The 21,612-nt window shown below is 43.8% G+C and overlaps 2 long non-coding RNA genes across 2 annotated transcripts; both read right to left on the reverse strand.

Moving 5' to 3' along the window:
* Window positions 1-1,063: 1,063 nt before the first annotated feature.
* LOC135964534 (uncharacterized) lies at window positions 1,064-5,049 on the reverse strand. The gene is made up of 2 exons (XR_010577017.2): window positions 4,920-5,049; window positions 1,064-1,202 (listed from the first exon to the last, which is right to left on the reverse strand). It is a non-coding gene; the product is annotated as an uncharacterized lncRNA (long non-coding RNA).
* A 10,016-nt stretch (window positions 5,050-15,065) lies between these two features.
* LOC141407411 (uncharacterized) lies at window positions 15,066-21,126 on the reverse strand. The gene is made up of 2 exons (XR_012416430.1): window positions 20,948-21,126; window positions 15,066-16,087 (listed from the first exon to the last, which is right to left on the reverse strand). It is a non-coding gene; the product is annotated as an uncharacterized lncRNA (long non-coding RNA).
* Between the last annotated feature and the right edge of the window lie 486 nt (window positions 21,127-21,612).

Here is a 21,612-nt window from a genome sequence, read left to right on the forward strand (position 1 = left end):
TAATGGAACAGAAATCTGGATAGTTTTTTGTTTCTTTGTTTTTGTTTTTGAGATGGAGTTTTGCTCTTGTTGCCCAGGCTGGAGTGCAATGGTGTGATCTTGGTTCACTGCAACCTCTGCCTCCCAGGTTGAAGCAAGCCTCCTGCCTCAGCCTCCCGAGTATCTGGTATTACAGCCATGTGCCACCACGCCAGGATAATGTTTTGTATTTAGTAGACATGGGGTTTCACCATGTTAGTAAGGCTAGTCTCGAACTCCTGACCTCAGGTGATCCGCCCACCTCTGCCTCCCAAAGTGCTGGGATTATAGGCGTGCGCCACTGCACCTGGCCGAAATCTGGATAGTTTAAGTCAAGGAAATGATGCTGGTTCATTGGAAACCATACTAATTTTCCTTTTCTTCAGTAGCAAAGTCATCCCCGGGGTCTCAGACTACAATCTGGGGGCAGTTTCCTACACTGGCATTGCCCTCACTTGGCATTTACCAGCTGCCCACTCCTGCTTCTCCCTGGCATATCTGCTTCTCCATCTACTCCTCTGACCACGTCTTCCTGACCACCTTTCTTTTCTTTTAGCAGAGAGTTAGGGGTTGGAGATAACAAGCAGACCACGAATAATGAGAAAGCAATGGACACATTTGATTCTTAAGCCCTTTGGGGAAAATTGGCATGCTCCTATAGCTTCTTCGGGGATGAGGATGGTAGAATCAAGTCAAGAGCCAACACCCAGGGCAGAAAGCAACCTGCCCTCACTGGTCACTCCAAGAGGCTCAGAGATGGAGTCCGGTTGCGCCAGCTATTGGTAGACCTCTCCTCTGAACCTAACTGATAGCGTGCCACCCTCGCACACTGCCATTGTTTGTTTCACACTATGGACCTAGACAGATGAGCTGCCTCATCACCTACTCTATGCAGAAACTACCGTGTCCTCCCCTCTGCACAGGCAAATATTTACCAGCTCTGTGGACAGCCATGTGTATCATATCAAGGACCTGGGGCCAAGTCAACTCAGGGTCAGATGCGAAGGGGCAGACAAAAGCAGAGAGAGAGAGAGAGAGTACTAACTTGTTTTTTGGCTCCAATTTTATTCATATAGGCATTGAAATGCTGTTGTCAGTTGATCCCCCGGAAAAATCAGCCTTGACAATGATCTTGGTCTCAGGCTTGTGGCCTCTTTGAGTTTCCTCATTGTCAACATCAAGACCTAGGAATGAGAAAAGAAGGAAAAAGAAGAAGAAGAAAGGAAGAAAGGAGATGAAGAATGTAGAGAGGAAGGGATGAAAGGCCCCTGCAGGAGGGGACTGGCCGGGAGCAGGATACACTTCCCTTCACCAACATTCCGGGCCTCAGGGAGGAGCTTGGGGGCTGATCCAAACTGTGTATGGGAGTGGCAGGGATCTTTGGAGAGAATCAAAAACCTAACAAATCAAGTTATTAAGTTACTTTTGAAAGCATAAACATACTTTGCAATAAAGGTCTAGGACCCTGATAAAACCCAGAGATGGAGAAGTGAAATCAATTGTTGAGAATAAATGAAACATGTATTGATCCACACACTACAGCCATCTGTGATGTCTAATCCTCATGGTAATCACGGCAGGATGGTATTTTGATCCCCCTTTGATAAGAGAGGATATTTAAGTTAGAAAGGGTCAGTGGTTCACCCAAGTCCACACGGTAAATGAATGGCAAAGCCACGCATCCACCCGTTCATCCTGCCTCCAAATCCTACCCATGTTTTCGCACAGAATCTGGACTGCACTGAAACCTGGAAAACAACAGACCCTGTTGGCTTGGGAAATAGCTGACAGCAAATAGCACTTGGAGAGTGAGCTGGGGAAGAAGTAGCCCGGGCTGGCAGGTGGGAGGGAGAAGGGTCAGGCCTGAGAGCTGAGGAAGAGGAAGGCCCGCCTGGCCCGCTCCCACTCCACATGCCAGCCCTGGCCGGGAGCATGTGGGGGCACAGGTTTCCTCGGATCCCACGTCCATTGTTCTGCCGTTATGACATGGCCTCACTGTCTATCATAGACGGAAGTGAAATTGGTCTGGAATGGTTTCCTCTTCCCACAGTTTTCTTGGTTGTATATTGATAGATGACTTTTAAATATAATATCCTTACAGATAGGAAAATTAAGCTAATCTATCCATTCAATGTCCAGAACTGTCCTTTTTTTCAAGTTTAGCATGAGAGACAATGTGTTAGCCTTTTTCAGTCCTCTAAGACTTCCTTATCATGCCATAGTTTTTAAAAAGTGGCTTAATTTCCCTGGGTCACCGGAGAGCATCCGTGGGAGTTCCATGGTGTCAGCATTCTCTGTGCTATTGGAGCATGGCTTCCCTTCGACCGGATTGCAGGTCTGGGCTCACAGATTCCAGTCACCATGGCCACAAAGCTGGGAGAAGAGAAAAGAGGCCCCACCTTGGCCGGAGCATGTGCTATTCTCTTCCTAGAGCTGTTGTTTTCCTTGATCATCTATAACTAAGATCTTTTTCCAGTTGCCTCTTGCATGTCCTAGAAGCTCCATCTGATTTGTTTTTGTGGTTTACTTTTTTTTTTTTTTTACAGAGACAGAATCTTGCTCTGTCGCCCAGGCTGGAGTTCAGTGGCATGATCTTGGCTCACTGCGACCTCCGCCTCCCATGTTCAAGCAATTCTTCTGTCTTAGCATCCCGAGTAGCTGGGATCACAGGTGTGTGCCACCATACCCGGATATTTTTTCTCTTTTCTTTTTAAGTAGAGACAGGGCTTCACCATATTGGCCAGGCTGGTCTCGAACTCCTGACCTCAGGTGATCTGCCTGTCTTGGCCTCCCAGAGTGCTGGGATTACAGGTGTAAGCCACCATGCCTGGCCATGGTTTGCTTTTTTGATTCTGACTTGGAAACCACATACTATCTCTCTCTTTCTCTCTTTTTTTAATTTAGCTGGAGCTCCATGGGTTTCTCAGGCCCTGGACAGAAGGGGTTGATTTTTGTTTTGCTTCTGTCACTGCCTTTCTCTGTCAGTATAATTTCTGTGACCTTAGCAATGTCTACTAAAAGTACATTCCTTGCAAACTTTGATTCCTAAGATTTGATTTTCCCTGGTCCTTTTTGCTCATATCTAAAGCATGTTGGAATGTTTCTCTGAAGCTCAAGCCAACTGTGGATTTTCCTTAACACTGTGAATATTATTACCCAGATGATTATTTTCTCTATTTATAGAGGAATTTTTAGAAGTTTACCATTTGAATGGTAAACTTGTGGTTAACATGCATTATCTCATTTCATCTCCAGTTACCCATGAGGGAGATACTCTCTCCATCGTCTGTTTCACAGATGAGGACACGTCCGAGGATTTGCATGCGTCACACAGCTCACGACTGTCAGAGCCGGAAGTGGAGTTCGTTTCCACCTTGAGACGCATGCCACTACTTTTTCGTTTTCTTCCGTCTTTAAACATAACTCCTTTCCATGTGTAAAAATTAAATCTGGCTGGGCGCGGTGGCTCAGGCCTGTAATCTCAGCACTTTGGGAGGCCGAGGCAGGCGGATCATGAGGTCAAGAGATCGAGACCATCCTGGCTAACATGGTGAAACCCTGTCTCTACTAAAAATACAAAAATCAACTGAGCATGGTGGCACGTGCCTGTAGTCCCAGCTACTCAGGAGGTGGGGGTTGTAGTGAGCTGAGATCGCACCATTGCACTCCAGCTTGGGCAACAAGAGTGAAATTCCATCTAAAAAAAAAAAAAATTAATCAGGGAACCAAACTACCCATTTTCTTTACTAAGAAATTTAGGAAAACTCTCCATCTGAAATACTTACTTCCTTTTAAAATTTATTTTATTTTCATAATAAATTCTCTAATACAAGAATAGGGAATGCACTGTGTTAGCAGGTGGCGGACTCTGGACCCTGGGACCCAGATCCCAGCTTAAAGGGTCATTCCTTCTTGCCCTGAAGCACCATTGCACCAGGAGAAACTGGCACCCGGTGTTACATTGGGAACATTTGAATGGAAACCAGAATTTTTACACTGTTTATCATCTGATGAGGGTTTTAAGGGGAAAGTGTCAACATAAATTTGGAATTTCCTGACTTCTGCGGATTTGAGTTACAATCCTGACAAGACTAGAAAGGAAATCTTAAAAAAAAAAAATTTTAGAGTGTTTTATTGTGGAAATGTCCCCAAACATTTTCATCCCATTTTCCCAGAGAAACCTGACAGCTCTTGGGGCAGGGGGTGGGGGGTGGCGGACGAGGGGGGATGGAGAAGAACAAAACCCAGCGGCCACATCCTTGAACTCTTTTGTGTGTTTAGAACAATGTCCAGTTAAAATCAAACAATATTGCTGCTAAATGCGTCTAAAATAGTCCTTGGTTAGTACTCTTGCTCTTGCCCGGTGGAAGGGCTCCGTAAGAGGGCAGCTTGGAGAGTGATGAGAGCCGGGCCCAGTGCTGACCGCAGAGGCAGCAGGGCACAGCGAGATACTGTATCTTTCCAATAACCCTGTCATCAGCTCCTGCGTTGCTGGGACTTTAAATCTCAATCTGAGCGCAGCGTGCATACAGCCGCTGCACCCAAGTGGAAAACAAAAGCCGGGCTAGGGCTGGGGGTGGGGGAAGCTCATAAAGGAGAAGTCATGAAGTCTGGCTTTCTGGCCAGATTTCCTCTGGAAGGTGAGGTGTGGCCGGCACTGTGTGTGTGGACCGCCTGGGAGGGGACACACACCCTGCCTTCAGACGGCAGGACCTCAGCCTGGCCCGCAGCCAAGGAGCCAGACGCCAGGCCCCGGGCTCTCAGCAGTGGGAGCGGTCGCTGGGCTGGGTATACAATGGTATTATCTCAAGCCAACCACTGCTGCAGAAACGCGCAATGCTTCCTGTCCTTGCATTGCAGCACAAACTGTCCGATTTCCAACTGCTTTCGGACACACTCACCCGCACTCGGCCGCCAGGCTTGCTGTATGAATGTCTAAAGCCATTTCTTCCTTGGGAATTGCAGACGCTGCAATGCCGTAATCCACTGTATTTTTATCCCCTCTGGAAGGACCTGAACCGATCATGAGTCACATGGGGAAAGGGATTAACTCCCAAAACAGTTTATGTAATGTAGGCAAATGCCTGAAGCTTCTTATAATGGGGGAAAGCAGAAAGATCTCCAAACTCATTAACATCATACACAATTTATTCTTGTTGGTCCATCGTCTTTATTCTCTTTCCCACTTTGAATCCTTGGGAAAGCAAGAAGATGCAATAGAAGAGGAAAATCTGGGTGAATGTGGAGGAGAAAGCCTGATTTTAATTTCTAGTGATTACTTTTAATATATGTTGAATGAATTTTGTTTAAACTGTTATGGTACTCTCAAACATGGCCATTGGATTAAATTATTTCAAAAATTTAAAAGCCTACTAAACCCTGGTACTACCAATGTGTTGAAAAGGACAAGGGAGATGAAGGAGAAGGTTCTTTTTTTTTTTTTTTTAATCGTGTTTGATGTTTTTGGCTTTGGAATATTTCAATTAGGTTTTTAAGCATCTGACTGAACCTTTCAAATTACGTGCCTATGTCAGAAGGGTGAACACTTTCAGTAACCTGCTCCCAGAAGTCAGAGGTTTAATCCAACAGTTACCAGAAATGCTCTTAAACTTTCTGCTTCCAGGTCAGGAGCTTTTTGGCAGGCCGCTGTTCCCAGGGACATGGACTTTGATGCAGCATGGGCTACTTAAGGAGGCTCAGAAAAGGCTGGCCTCAGGCGGGCAGCCAGGGCTCACAGGGCCAGAATCCTCTGCTTTGTGCTTCGTGGGAATTCCTGTGATTACAGTACAAACCCAGTTTTCAGTAAAATGGGATGACAACTGCTCCAAATAAGGTGGCCCTTGGTTTATCCCGAATGTGCCTAAGTAGATCTACTCCCTCGTAATGAAGCCTGACGATTCCTTCAGCTACTTGCCCTTGTGAAAATGGGTGGGCTTTTTTTGGACTGGATTCAGTAGTGTGCTGGCAAATGTTTAACCACCAGCTCTCCGCAACAAGCAGCCCTGATGGGGACATTTGCTATGGCCTTCAAGAGATTGGGGCCTTGAAATATACAACTTTTTAAAATTAGAAAGTATTTTAAACATACAGAGAAATATAGAGGATAATAGAATAAATGTTTATGTACCCACAAACTCTTATTTAATCTGAACACTTTGTGGTGTTTACTTTTCTTTTGAAGAAATGGTTGAAACCTGCTGGGTCCTCTCTCTGGGCTCCTCCCTCCCTGCGCAGAGGCGATCGATGTCTGAACTTCGTCTTTCCCCTGCATGCAGGACAGATGTTCTTCAAGCTCCCAGAGCTGTCTAAAGGCCAGAGTGACAGCACAAAATTTTCAATTTTCAAATACCACCCTTGCCTGCATTTTCCAAACATATGTTTATACATGCAATAGATAATATTGTTTTGCATGCTTTAAAATTTGAATATAAATCATAATGTACATACTTTTTTGATACATTTAATGAGATATTATTTACACACCATACAATTCATCTATTCAAAGTGTACAATGGTTTCTAATATATTAGGAAAGTTGCACAACCATCACCACAATCAATTGTAGAAACTTTTCATCACCACCGCTCATGCCAAGCCAAAAAAACCTACCAGTGCCAATGAATGGTCCCTCATCTTCCCCGACCCTGCCCCACTCCCAAACCTAGACAACCAATAGTGGGTCTTCTGTCTGTAGAGGGTTGCCTAGACTGGTAATTTCACATAAATGGAATCATATAATGTGTGACTTTTTGCATCTGGCTTTGTTCACTTAGCACAGTATTTATCATTCATGCATATTATAGCATGTATTTATATTTCTTCATTTTTATTGCCAAATAATTTTCCATAGTATGAATGTATCACATTTTATTTATTCTTCCATTAATGGCTATTTGGGTTGTTTCTACCTTTTGGCTATTATGAATAATGCTGCTATTAATATTTCTGTACAAGTTTTTGTGTGAACACGTGCTTCAATTCTTTGTGGTGTATACCTAGGAGAGGAATTGCTGGGTCATACAGGAACTCTATGTTTAACCTTTTGAGGAGCTGCTAGACTGTTTTCCAAAGCAGCTGCATCGTTTTATATTTCCACTAGCAGTGTGTGAGGATTCTGGCTTGTCCATATCCTCACCAACACCTATTATTGTCTATCTTTTTGACTCTAGCCATCCTAGTGGGTGTGAAGGGGTATCTCATGATGACTTTGATTTGCATTTCCATAATGATTAATGGTACTGAGCATCTCTACATGTGTTTGCTGGCTAGCTGTATATCTTTTTTGGAGAAATATCTGATCAGATCGTTTATTCATTTTTTAAATAGAATTACTTATCTTTTCACTTATTTATATATATTTTTTGATACTGGGTTTTGCTCTTTTTGCCCAGACTGGAGTGCAATGGCATGATCTCGGCTCACTGCAACCTCCACCTCCCAGGTTCAAGCAATTCTCCTGCCTCAGCCTCCCAAGTGGCTGGGATTACAGGCATGCGCCACCATGCCTGGCTCATTTTGTATTTTTAGTAGAGACGGGGTCTCTGCATGTTGGTCAAGCTGGTCTCAAACTCCTGACCTCAGGTGATCCGCCCACCTCATCCTCCCAAAGTGCTGGGATTACAGGTGTAAGTCACTGCGCCCAGCTTATTATCTTTTTATTTTTGAGGTACAAGAATTCTTAATGTATTCTAGATATAGTCACTTATCAGATATATGATTTGCAAATATTTTCTCCCATTCTGTGGGCTATATTTTCACTTTTTTGATAGTGCTCTTTGCTCTATATAATCTTCTAAGGCTATTCTTAAATTAATACATTTTTAGCATTATCCAAGTAGAAACATGGAACATGAATACATCAGTTTGAACCATTTTCAACCTCTGTATAGTACTTAATACTATGACTATTTAGAATTAATTTATTGATTCATTATTCTGTCAGTGGAAACTTGGGCTTGTGCCAGTATTTGGCTGTGGCAAACAATGCCACCATGAACATTCTTATCCATGTCTCTTGGGGTACATTTCCAAGTGTCTGTTGGGCAAATACAAGGCATGTGTTAGAGATAGTGTGGGTTTGGTTCGAGACCACTGCAATAAATCCAATAGCACAATAAAGAGAGTCACATACATTTTTGGATTACCCTGTGCATATAAAAGTCATATTTACACCATACTGTAGCTTATTAAGTGTGTAATAGCATCAGGTCTAAAAAAAACAAAGTATAAACCTTAACTTCAAAATACTTTCTTTTTTTTTTTTTGAGAGAAGGTCTCACTCTGTCACCTAGGCTGGAGTGCAGTGGCGCGATTTGGGGTCATTGCAACCTCCATCTCTTGGGTTCAAGTGATTCTTCTGCCTCAGCCTCCTGAGTACTGGGATTATAGTCATGCACCACCATGCTCGGCTAGTTTTTGTTTTTAGTAGAGATGGGTTTTGCCATGTTGGCCAGGCAGATTTCAAACTCCTGGCTTCAAGCGATCCACCAGCCTCGGCCCTCCAAAGTGCTGGGATTACAGGCATGTGCCATGGCGCCTGACCTAAAATACTTTATTTTTTAAAAATGTTAACAATCATCTGAGCCTTCAACAAGGCCTAATCTTTTTGCTGGTAGAGGATCTTATCTTGCCTTGAGGTTGATGGCTGCTGACTGATCAGGATGGTGGTTGCTGAAGGTTGAGGTGGCTATGGCAATTTCTTAAAATTTGCCGCATTGATTGACTCTTCCTTTCGTGAGAGATTTCTCTGAAACATGCAATACTCTTTGGTAGCATTTTACCAATAGTAGAATTTCTTTCAAAATCGGAGTCAATCCTCCAAACCCTGCCACTGCTTTATCAACGAGGTTTGTGTAATATTCTAAATACTTTGTTGTCATTTTAATAATGTTCATAGCATCTTCATCAGGAGAAGATTCCATCTCAAGAAACCACTTCCTTCAGTCATCCATAAGAAGCAACTCCTCATCCATTAAAACTTTATCATGAGATTGCAGCAATTCAGTCACATCTTCAGGATTCACTTTAAATTTTGGTTCTCTTGCAATTTCTACCATCAGCAGTTATTTCCTCCTCTGAAGTCTTGAAACCTTCAAAGTCATCCATGAGGGTTGTAGTAAAATTCTTCCAAACTCCTGTTAATGTTGATAGTTCGATCTTCTCCCATGAATCATAAATGCTTTAATGGCATCTAGAATGCTGAATCCTTTCCAGAAGGTTTTCTATTTACTTTGCCCAGATACATCAGAAGAACCATTACCTACGGCAGCTATAGAGTTAGGAAATGTATTTCTTAAATAATAAGACTTGAAAGTTGAAATTACTCCTTGATCCGTGGGCTGCTGAATGGATATTGTGTTGGCAGACAGGAAAACAACATTAATCTCCTTGTATGTCTCCATCAGAGCTGTTGGGTGACCAGGTGCTTTGTCAATGAACAGTAATATTTTGAAGGAAATCTTTTTTTCTGAGGAGTAGGTCTCAGCAGTAGGCTTACAATATTCAGTAAGCCATGCTGTCATTCAGGCTTTGTTGTTCCACCTATAAAGCACAGACAGAGAAGGCTGAGCAGACCCTAGGATTTTTGGAATGTAAAATGAGCATTGGCTTCAACTTGAAGTCACCAGCTGCCTTAACCCCTAATGAGAGCCAGGCCTGTCCTTTGAAGTCAGGCACTGATGTCTCCTGTCTAGCTATGAAAGTCCTAGATGGCATCTTCTTCCAATACAAGGCTGTTTTGTCTACACTGAAAATCTGTTGTTTGGTGTAGCTGCCTTCATCAGTGATCTTTCCTAGATCTTCTGGATAACCTGCTGCAGCTTCTCCATCAGCACTTGCTGCTTCACTTTGCACTTTTATGTTACAGAGATGGCTTCTTTTCTTAAATTTCAGGAAGCAAACCCTGCTAGCTTCCAACTTTTCTTCTGCAGCTTCCTCATCTCTCTTAGCATTCAAGGAATTAAAGAGAGCTAGGGCTTTACTCTTGAGAGGAGGGTTTGGCTTCTGGAAATGTCGTAGCTGGCTTGATCTTCTATCCAGGCCACTAAAATTTTCTTCATATGAGCAATAAGTCTGTTTCATTTTCTTATCATTCATGTGTTCCCCAGAGTAGCATTTTTTTTTTTTTTTTTTTTTTTTGAGACAGAGTCTCACTCTGTCGCCCAGGCTGGAGTGCAGTGGCGCGATTGAAGTAGCACTTTTTTTTTTCTTTTTCTGACACAGAGTCCTGCTCTGTTGCCCAGGCTGGAGTGCAATGATGCGATATTGGCTCACTGCAACCTCTGCCTACCAGGTTCAAGCAATTCTCTTGCCTCAGCCTCCTGAGTAGCTGGGACTACAGGCACGCACCACCACACCCAGCTAATTTTGCATTTTTAGTAGAGACGGGGTTTCACCATGTTGGTCAGGCTGGTCTCGAACTCCTGACCTTGTGATCTACCTGCCTCAGCCTCCCAAAGTGCTGGGATTACAGGCATGAGCCACCACACCCGGCCTGGAGTAGCACTTTTAATTTCCTTCAAGAACTTTTCCTTTGCATTCACAACTTGGCTAACTGCGCAATGTAAGAAGACTGGCTTTTGGCCTTTCTTCTCTTGTGACATGCCTTCCTCACTAAGATTCATAATGTCTAGCTTTTGATTGCAGTGAGAGACGTGCAACTTTTCCTTTTGCTTGAACATGTAGAAGTCATTGTAGGGTTATTAATGGGCCTAATTTCAATATCATTTTGTCTCAGGGAATGAGGACGCCCAAGGAAAGGGACAGAGATAGGGGAATAGATGGTCTACAGAGCAGTCAGAACACACATACATTTATTAATTAAGTCTGCTGTCTTATGTGGGCGTGGCTTGTGGTACCTCAAAACAATGACAGCAGTAAGGTCAAAGATTGCTGATCACAGATCCATAACAGTAATAATAATAACACCATAATAATAAGGAAAAAGTTTGAAATCTTGTGTGATTACCAAAATGTGACACAGAGACACAGAGTGAGCATACGCTGTTGGACAAATGGTGCCAAAACACTTGCTTGATGCAGGGTTGCCATAAACATTCAATATGTTGAAAACACAGCGTCTGTGAGGTGCAATAAAGCAAAGTATAGTAAAATGAGGTGTGCCTGTACCTAGGAGTGGAATACCTGGACTTAGAGAATGTAGGTCTTCAGGCTTATTTGACATGGTTACAGTCTTTTCTTTTTTCCCTTTTTGTACCAGCAGTGTATTGGAGATCTCAGTGTGGGACATCTTTGCTAATACTTGGTATTGTTTGACATTTAAATTGTAGCTATTCAGATGGGCATGAATTGGTTCTGATTGCTGTTTTTAAGATGTGGCCTGACTGTCAAGCCTGCAGAGAACAGATAAGCTGCTGGACCCGTTTTGTTATTTGTAAAGCAGAGTCATGAAATTGTGGCCCTAATAAGCTCTTGTATATCCAGAGCTCTGGAGACTTCCATAGATAGAGAACAATATGGAGAACTTTATGAGATACTTGTATGATTCCTCTGTACAGTATTAGTTGGCTGTATTAGATCACTGATGATTTTGACTATATTTAGTATGGAACATATTTTAAACCTGTAATGTAAACTTTTTGCAACTGAATAGTATAAAGTTCTAGAAATTTATTAGTATAAGCCATTTGCAAATTGTTTAGCCCCTGGAAGTCCTGCAAAAGCAGGATCATTCCCATTTCCATTCTTTGTCTCCGCCCTTTAGTCTTGCTGTTAATAATGCCAATTCCTTCAGCATTTTCTCATATAGTTCCTCTCAACTTTTTTTTTTTTTTTTTTTTGAGACGGAGTTTTGCTCCGTTGCCCAGGCTGGAGTGCAGGGGTATAATCCCGGCTCACTGCAAGCTCCACTTCCCAGGTTCATGCCATTCTTCTGCCTCAGCCTCCGGAGTAGCTGGGACTACAGGCGCCCGCCACCACACCCGGCTAATTTTTTGTATTTTTAGTAGAGACAGGGTTTCACCGTGTTAGCCAGGATAGTCTCGATCTCCTGACCTTATGATCCGCCCACCTCGACCTCCCAAAGTGCTGGATTACAGGCATCAGCCTCCGTGCCTGGCCCCGCTCAACTCTTCAATCTTGTAAAAGTTAATTTTTTTTTCTTTGGTACTGCATACATAATGCACACAAAGCTTTGCATAACTTTCGAAATTAACTCCTCTTTCAAGGTGAAGATTAAATACCTGAGACCACTATGGTTTTTCTTGTTTGATATTTGTAGCAGAATGGCATTTTACCAGATAACCTGTTTCAAGATATCTCATCAAAATTATACTTAAATCAGTACCTTAGTATTTAGGTAAGAAAGAAACTTTTCATGGTAAATGAAGGTTTTTCTCTCAGACTAGAGTCTGATTCAAAAGAAGACTAAGGAGAAGCTTCAATTTGAATTGTGAATAGACCATGTTGTGAATTGTGAAATACAACTAGAACATGGTTTTCAGTTCAGTTTCTCACATGGGTGTCGATCTGTTGCTTTTAATATGTGTAGGTAGATCCTGCAGAGTAAAACTAGCAAACTATAATCTACTAATAAGTGAGAAGCTTTCTTTTTTTTTCTTGAGACAGAATCTCGCTCTGTCACCCAGGCTGGAGTACAGTGGCGTGATTTCAGCTCACTGCAACCTCTGCCTCCTGGGTTCAAGCGATTCTCCTGCCTCAGCCTCCTGAGTAGTTGGGATTACAGATGCCTGCCACCACGCCCAGCTAATTTTTGTATTTCCACTAGAGATGGGGTTTCACCATGTTGTCCAGGCTGGTTTTGAACTCCCGAACTCAAGTAGTCCACCCGCCTCGGCCTCCCAAAGTGCCGGGATTACAGGCGTGAGCCACCACGCCTGGCTAAAGTGAAGAGCTTTCTATGCGGAGAGCTTTATAAATGTTGTGTCACTTAATTTACACAATGTGCTTTTTCTAGAGGTATTTTAACAAACTAGCTCTCTTACAGAATGTTTATGTGCCACTGTGCTCAGCTTTGCACATATATTCATTATATCATTTTCTGCTGACCAGGGTGTCTCCAGACACTACCTCACTCATCCTGGCTTTAGCTGTTTTCCAGAATCTTCCACAGATGTAGTGGTGATATTAATTTAGGCTCTGAAAATAAACGAAATATTAGTCTTTGGATATTTCCCTCCAGTAAGTGTTCAAAAGCCAAGAAAGTTCAAGGGTTTGATTAAAAATAGTTGGCCTTCTTGGCTATCAAATGAAGCATTCTCCTTCAGAGGGAAAGGTAAAGTCAGGAAATCCTGAGATGTTCTAAATCCTACTTTACTGAAGTGATAAAAGATTAGAGGTCAGCCTCAAAGTTATTTTTATTTAAAACTGGGCAGACTCCAGGTTGCACCAGATTTTCTTGGCCCAACGCTTTCTTTTCCTTTTTTTTTTTTTTTTTTCTTGAGACTGAGTTTTGCTCTGTCACCCAGGCTGGAGTGCAGTGGCATGATCTCGGCTCACAGCAGCCTGTGCCTCCCAGGTTCCAGTGATTCTCCTGCCTCAGCCTCCTGGGTAGCTGGGATTACAGGCGCATGCCACCACGCTCGGCTAGTTTTTGTATTTTTAGTAGCGACGGGATTTCACTATGTTGGCCAGGCTGGTCTCAAACTCCTGACCTCAGGTGATCCACCTGCCTCAGCCTCCCAAAGTACTGGGATTACAGGTATGAGCCGTTCTGGGCAAAGCTCAGGACTGTCTGTGGCCGGTGGGACCTCGCCTATGGAAGTACCTCAAATGAAGGGATGTTAGATGTAGAGAGGAGAGGTTCTGACCCTGTTCCCAAGCCCGTGATGGTCCAGTGGTAGCACAGGCTTTGTATCAACATGACTGTGGATGCGGTGTTGGCCAGATGTAGAAACAGCACCCTGCATGGGGGCAGATCTGAGTTGACGAAGAATGAAAATGTCCCACTTCACAGGCACTGCAGGTGTCTGACTTCTGCTGGTGGCATCTGCCTTTTACGTGGTTATGAAATGAAGGAGAAACCTGGGTTAGTTCTGCTCAGCAGTTTGGCTTTGCCACATATTAGCTGCATGTCATTTAACTTCTCTGTGCATCAGTACCCTCATCTGTAAATTGGGGATACTAATAGAACAGTCCCATAGAGTTACTGGGAGGATGAAATGAGATTAAACATGTAAAGTGCAGGAATAGTGCCTGGAAAAGAGAAGATGCTCAGTAAATGTTAGATAGGATGATTACTGTGTTATTAGTAATATGTCTTATAAAGTCAGGGGAGAATCAGTTAATCCTTAATGTAGCCAAAGAGTTGTCTGAATAATCCTTCAGCAGTTTTAGAGATCAGTCATGTGCATTCAATTAGATGCAGAATCAATGTAGGTCTTCTCAATGTGTGGTCAAATTGAACTGAAAAATAAAGGAGAAGTGGGCAGGGCACAGTGGCTCACACCTGTAATCCCAGCACTTTGGGAGGCCGAGGCCGGCAGATCACTTGAGGCCAGGAGTTTGAGACTGGTCTGGCCAACATGGCAACATCCCATCTCTACTAAAAATACAAAAAATATTAGTCGGTGTGGTGGCGCATGCCTGTAGTCCCAGCTACTCAGAAGGCTGAGGCGAGAGAATCGCTTCATTCCAGGAGGGGGAGGTTTCAGTGAGCCAAGATTGCTCCACTGCACTCCAGCCTGGGCCACAGAGGCAGGCTCCATCCAAGTCTAACCCTGGGGTTTTCTCATGAAGAGCAGAGTGGAGGAAGCCTGGTGAGACCTGAGCCTCATCCCTGGAGAGAATGCCTGTCAGCCCAGACCATTTGGGAAGCAGGAAAAGTAAAGAGAAGCACAAACAGCCACAGACCAATTTCAGGAAATAGTAGTAAGGGAGAGTCGCCGAGCTTGTCAAATCTTGGTTTGAGTTTGGAGGTGAGATGAAAAAGCAGGAACGGGTCTCAGTCCTTCACAGGAGAGACACCATACTCCAGAAGTTTCCAGAGTGTGATGTTTGAAACTGGGATTTGGTTAGTTTTTTTCTTTTTTTCTAACTTTTAATGTAGAAAATTATACAAGTCACAAATACGCAGGTTAATTTTTTTAATTGTGATAAATTATACATAACACAAAATTTATTATTTTAATCATTTTGGGGGCACAGTTCAGTGGTATCAAGTACATTCACATTGCTGTGCAACCACCACCATCCATCTCAGAACATTTTCATTTTCCCAGGCTGAAGCTTCATTCCCATTAAACACGGTTTCCCCACTCCCTTGCCCCGTGGCCCAGGCCCTGGCAATCCCCATTGTACCTTCTGTCTCTATGGATTTGACTACTCGGGACACCTCATGTAATAGAATTATACAAATTCGGTCCTGCTGCGATGGACAAATTTCACTTAGCGTAATGCCCACAAGGTTCAGCTTGGTGAATTTTATAAACTTGAACCACCTGTGTAACCAGCTCCCTGACAGTGAAACATGTCATTGCTAGCCACACAGACGTCCCTGTGCCCCCCTCTGGTCAGTCCCCTCTACCCTCGCAGGACCCCGAGGGCAACCTTGTCCTTTGTCAATGCAGAGAAGGAGGCAGAAGGGGGAAGACAGAGGTTTCTGCCTCTTACCTCCCCTAGGGAAGCTGCACATTTTATCCGTTTCACACGTTAGGCTTTAGTGTCTCTGCCAAAGAAAATCTGGAAACTTTGGCTTGGGCAATGTTTATATTTCACTCCCAGATTGTACAGATAAATGCCTTGTTTTATTTAGTCTGCCTTTGTTCAACTAACTCCCATTTTTGCGACTCTGTTTAGGCAGCCTCTTCTGGGGGAACCCTGTGCATCCCACAATCTGGAGACATTGTTGGCTGACTGTGACTCACCACCAGACAAATGCCCACCAGAGGACAGTCTCCTTGGCATCTGCGTAACCTCAAAGCCCAGCACAGTGTCCAGCGCTCAGTGGTTTCTACAATGCATGTTTAACTGAGCAGAGCTGAACTAGTGCTCCCAGGGAACTGACTGATGGAAGTCTGTCTTAAAAGCTGAGCTCTGTAATTCTGCAGCTGTTTGTCCTTGGAGACATCATTTAACTTCTCTGTCTGGGACTCTGCAACATAAGGAAAGTGCCGCAATATTAATCTGCCGTAAAAAGTCTATGAACAAGTGCCTAGGCAACTCTTAAGTTGAACAGCAGTTATCACATCGTCATTTAGTGTGCACACTTCATTCTCTCATTTACTTGAGAGAGATTATTTTAAAATCTCTCATGTTAATCAAACCACATTTCCTGATCTAGATAAAAAGATTTCAGAGTTTAATTACACAAAAAGTAGGTCATGTTACATGAAGATTTACAAAGAAGCCAAGATTTTTTTCTCTTTTTAAAGTACGACTAGGTAATAATAGATACAAGCATATTTTTCTCATTCCTGATACGTGTTTTATTTGGATGCTGTGCTGTGATATTCGAGGATTTGGGACACACTCTTTTAGGTTGCAAGAGAACTGTGAAACGCAGACACCAACAGTAGGTGAAGTGAGATCTTCTGTGTTAGTTTCCGAAACGTCTAGCAGTGGGCCATTCTCTGACGGTGGCCTCGTAGCTGATAAAGAGAACAACCTGCCACGGCCATGTGAGGGGCCATTCCCAGATGGGGGAAGGACTCCAAGTCCCTAAATCTTTCTTAAAATTTTAGACTGAGAATCAACAGAAAACATCTAAATTCAGATAAACAGGCAAAGGTATTGAACAGACTATTCATAACTGTACTTATGACCACAATAAAAATAGAAGAAATGTAAATTTGAGTAAAATAATTAGATATCTATTTGGGGCCTATGAAATCACCAAATGCATTTAAAATTTAATTAGCATGATAGATGATTTCTGTTTTCTTATTTGCATTTGTCATATTTTTAAAAATACTGTGTAGGTGTTATTTTTATAACCACCCAATAGTATTTGAGAATATGCTCTAAAACAAATGAGCCCCGTTCATTTTATTCATGTTCAGGAAACTACAGTCAGCCAGTAGAAACAGTGCAGTAAGCTGGCTGTGCATGGTTTTATTTGTACTTGCCACTTTGCAAATATCATGGATTGGCAGGTGTAGCTCTTATTTTATCAGATACAAGAGAAATGGGAAATGACACAGAATTCCCACACATTGGAAGGGGGCATTTTTTAATTGAGCAGATACTATATCCTGTATGTTATGCTGAGTACTTTACACCTATATCTCATGCCATCCCTAAATGACAATGAGTGGGGCCTTTCCATTGGAAAGAATGCTGCAGTACGATGGCTGATAAGCAGATATCAATGTACAACAAAGCTTGCTATTAAAATTACTTTCAGAAGATATGGTAAGACTGCTTTTTTTGGGTCTTGGATTGTTAGTAGAGCCTCAAAGTTTAATAACCGAACCCCAGGTGCCTAATTTGCCCCACTGGGTCTTGTCACTGACTCACTGGATGACCTTAGTGAAATCGTTTTCCATCTGTGAGTGTGTTTCCTTGCTGTGAAGATGAAACTAAAAATAAATACTGCCTTCATCATGGGTTATGGTAAGGACTAGCTGAGTAATCTTTGCTAAGAAATTGAAACTTTTTCAAGCAAAAGGGGGAGAAGAAAAAAAATGCCTGTTTCATCATATAGGAAACTTGTTTGGGAGTTTTCTGACCCTAAAGTGATATAAATAAAATAGAAGACTTTTCTTCAACCTGCTTTGTTAGAGTATGAGACAAAACTGGCTGAATTCCGGTGTTCTTTGGTGCTGGCTAAGAGCGGCTTGGTTGCCCATGAGCAGGGCGGTCACAGGCTAGTTCCCGGTGGCCACGTGCACTCCGGAGAAAGCGGCCTCCTCCAGCCTGAGCTGTGCTCCCCCATGGGACTGAGTCGCTCGGACTGCCCAGTCTCTTCTCTCCCAAAGCTTCCAAAGCTCACTCTCTTCCAGGTGCTAAGTCCACCATCAATTTTTCTTTGACTAGTCTAGTTTTATTAGTGGTAGTTTTCTGATTTTAAATGGAAAAATCCTGCCTCATTTGCATTATTTTATTAATATACTTTTATTCTTCTCTTTGATGTGAGTGTCCAGTTCTAATAGCTAAGAAGATCCAGGAGTGCAACTCAGAAGTGTAGAAAGAAAGTGGGCTTCAAAGGTAAGGTTTTCCAACTGTCTTACGATGACCTCGGACACTAACCTCTTTGAGCTTCAGTTTCCAATGGGGAATACTAACCTTATAGGGTTGTTGTAAGGATCAGATACCTTTTCTTTATTTATGTTTCATGTCATACAAAACACACATAATGGGCATGGGCACCAAGTTTCTTACCTCATAATATGGTGGCAAAAAAAGATAAGCCCTGCCTTGGTAGAGCCCGTGTTGCGGGGGGAAGCTAAGTCCTAAGTATGGGTCTTTAACTCAGGTTCTAACAGGGGAACAGTCCACAGCACTGTGGGCCTGTCTGTGTTGGGTGCTGATGAGCTCTTCATTTACCGTCCAAATATCAGACAAAAGAACACATGGAGGGGTTATGTGATCTCATGTTGCTCCCATTTTTCACTACTTGTTCAAACAACAGTGACAGAACACCTGGTTCCCATGGGCAGGGAGTTCTGCTGGGCACTAGGAACGCTGACATCAGTGGGACCCTGCCTTGTCCTGGAGGGGCTGACAGTCGGAGTAGGGGAGGCAGACGCCTAAACGGGTGTTACACTTCAGAGCACTGAGCGCCACAGGGCTCTTACAGAATGCTTCAAGCTGGGACTAGGAACTGAGTCCTGAGGATGAAGAGACATTTATGATGCAGGGCGGCGGTGAGATGGTGGGGAAGAAGATGGAGTTGGTGCCTCAGACAGAAAGGACAGAGGAAAAGGCTATAGGGGGACAGAACGTTTTGTGCTTTTGGCATGTCACAGACCAGTTCAATTCAGTGTGAGGAGCTTGGAGGGAGCGGGGGACAGGCAGTTAAGAGGTGAGAATAAAAACTGGAAGTGTGAAGGGGTTGGCCTGCACGTGGTGCTGACCTTGGAAAAGGGACGGCAGGTGGGAGACTGGGAGTGAGAGGGGCTGGGGGCCTGGAGGAGGCGTCAGAACCAGGAACAGTCAGGGGGCGGCATTCCAGGGAGGGTGGACAAGACTTAGTGAGTGGCTGGTGTGGGCATTGCGGGGAGGAGGAGACACTGAGGACAGCACCAACATCCCCTGCGGGGAGGATGTGGTGACATTAACCAGGGGAGGCTGAGAGTGCCACCTTTGATGCCAAATCCCACCTCCAGCTCTTCCCTGTGGCCCTGGGAAAATTAATTCTCTGTGTCTCAGACTCTTCACCTGAAAGTGAGGATGACAATAACAGAACCTCATAGAAAGTGGCTTTATTGTGTAGATTAAGTGAAATGACGCATGTAGACATCATCTTGGAGGAGAAAGAAGGCTTAGGGTGGTCCAGTTCTGATTACATGACAAAAAGCTGCCTCAAGACTCTGAGGACATTATGCCCATCTTTGTCAAAAGAAGGTGAACTGCCCAGTGGAGTGTTAGCTCAGAAGTCTCCAGCTGTGGAAACCCAGAGCAACTCTTGTGAGATTTGCTATCAACCAGAGGCAGGTGGAACTGTGGACCTTACATTTATTTCAGGGCCGGGGCAATAAAAATGTGAGTGAAAGTGTTAAACCTAGTCCCTTGGATTGTTCAGTCTGCAATGCTGGAGACCACACTGGCTCCTGGTGAGACTGTGAAATGGGTGTAGTTTGTTTTGGCCTAACTGCCTCCCAACTTCTCTAATGTTTCTCTAAAGATCTATTCCTCCTAAATCTTCTCTTTAAAGACTTAATTTTTCTAGGGCAGTATTAGGCTCACAGCAAAATTGAGCAAAAGGCACAGAGATTTCCCATGTTCCCCTGCCCCCGACCCTGGCAGAGCCTTCCCCATTGAAAACACCCTGCCCCTGAGTGATCCGTCAGCCGCAGCCGAGGAAGCCACACTCACCTGTCATTATCACCCAGGCTCCACGCTGTACAGTAGGGTTCACTACCTCTTCATGGCACCAATAAATAACACAGATTTAGTTGATGACTTTTAAAGGCTATGCACCCTACTGGGAGCATAGGGTAACTACCCTTGCCTGACAACCAAGGCATTTCAAAACCAGCCTGCTCCATCTCCTGTCTCTCACCAAACAATAAAGCTCCCAGTGCTGGAATGACTGAGGGTCTCACCAAGGCCTGCCTGGACACTCACCACTGTTTGTGAGACTTTGCAACCACTTTCTTTCTCTCCATCCTCACATTTGCTTTTATTCTGGACATATCCGACTCTGTGACCTCTTAGCTCCTTGACCCAGTGACCTTGCTTTCCAGTGGGCCACGGCTTCCCTTTCTCACGATGCAGAATGTGAGTCTGAACCATGTTATCTCTTGCGACTGCTCCACCTCCAGCATCTCAGATTCAAACATCCTCCTCGCTGCCCGCAAACCCTGCCCTGCAGCTTCCTGCTCGAGTATTCCCTGTACAGCCTCCTTTACTTCTGGGTGACCTTTCCTGACCCTCACTTTTTCCCTATTCATGGCCCGCCACTGTTAACTTGCCTGACATCCATGCTGGATTCTGTCCCATCATGTCAACCGTGCCCTCTTTCTGTTGCATGTGCTGGCAAACTTGAAATCTGATGAACCCACTACCCTCACTACACTCGCTGTCTGATCTCTCTCAGGTAGCTGAGGACTGAGGAGCAGCCCCAGCCAGGCAGGTTGGGGTCACGATAAACTCACAGTTACCAACCACACACAGTGCTCTGTCCGGCTGGCCATCTCATTACACCTCTCTGACTTGCTTACTGTCCTGCCCCCCGAAAAAGCTTTTCAAACCCTATATCCTTCTGCCTCAAATGTCTCACTTCCTCCTCAATGACTTTGCTTCATATGTGACACAAAGAAATGTTAATATCTGCCAAGACCTCCCTCACCTTCCGGCCAGCAAATCTGGAACACAAGCTGCATCTGTCCTGGTTTTCCTCTTCTCTCTTCTCGTTACGGTGGAGTGGCCACTCCTCTTCTGAAACACACTGATCTCCCATCCTGCTCTGGACATTAAAGTACTGAGAAGTGGTTTTGTGTTCCCAGCAATATGGGAGTCATTGGTGACCTTAATAAAAGCCATATTGAAGTGAAATGAGAAGGAATTAGGTGAAGAGAGAAACAAGACAGTTATAGACAACTCATTTAAGCAATTTCATTATGACGGGAGGCCATTGCTACTATCTCCAAAACCTTAAGCTCTCAGTGATTCCTTTTGCCTTTTCTTCCTCTCTCCCCATTCCCTTCAGCCCTTAAACAGACAAAGGTCTCAGTCCTCTAAACAGTAGCAAAAACTGCATAAACAAGAAACGAAAACCCTCCTTCAGCCTTACATCCCTCACCTATTGGCCTATTCATTGCTGCCCTTCATAGTCAGATTTCTCCGTGGAGTTGCCTTGTCATTTTTTTTTCATCTTCTAGGACTTTCACATCTCATTTCAATATTATTTTCTTAAGGTCACCAATGACTTTGAGATGACCAGAACTGCCCCCACTCCCCCTCTGCCAAAAAAAACCCCAAAACAAACAAACAAACAAAAGAAATCACTTTTCA

Source organism: Macaca fascicularis, chromosome 8 (assembly GCF_037993035.2).
Source record: "Macaca fascicularis isolate 582-1 chromosome 8, T2T-MFA8v1.1".
Lineage (NCBI taxonomy): Eukaryota > Metazoa > Chordata > Mammalia > Primates > Cercopithecidae > Macaca > Macaca fascicularis.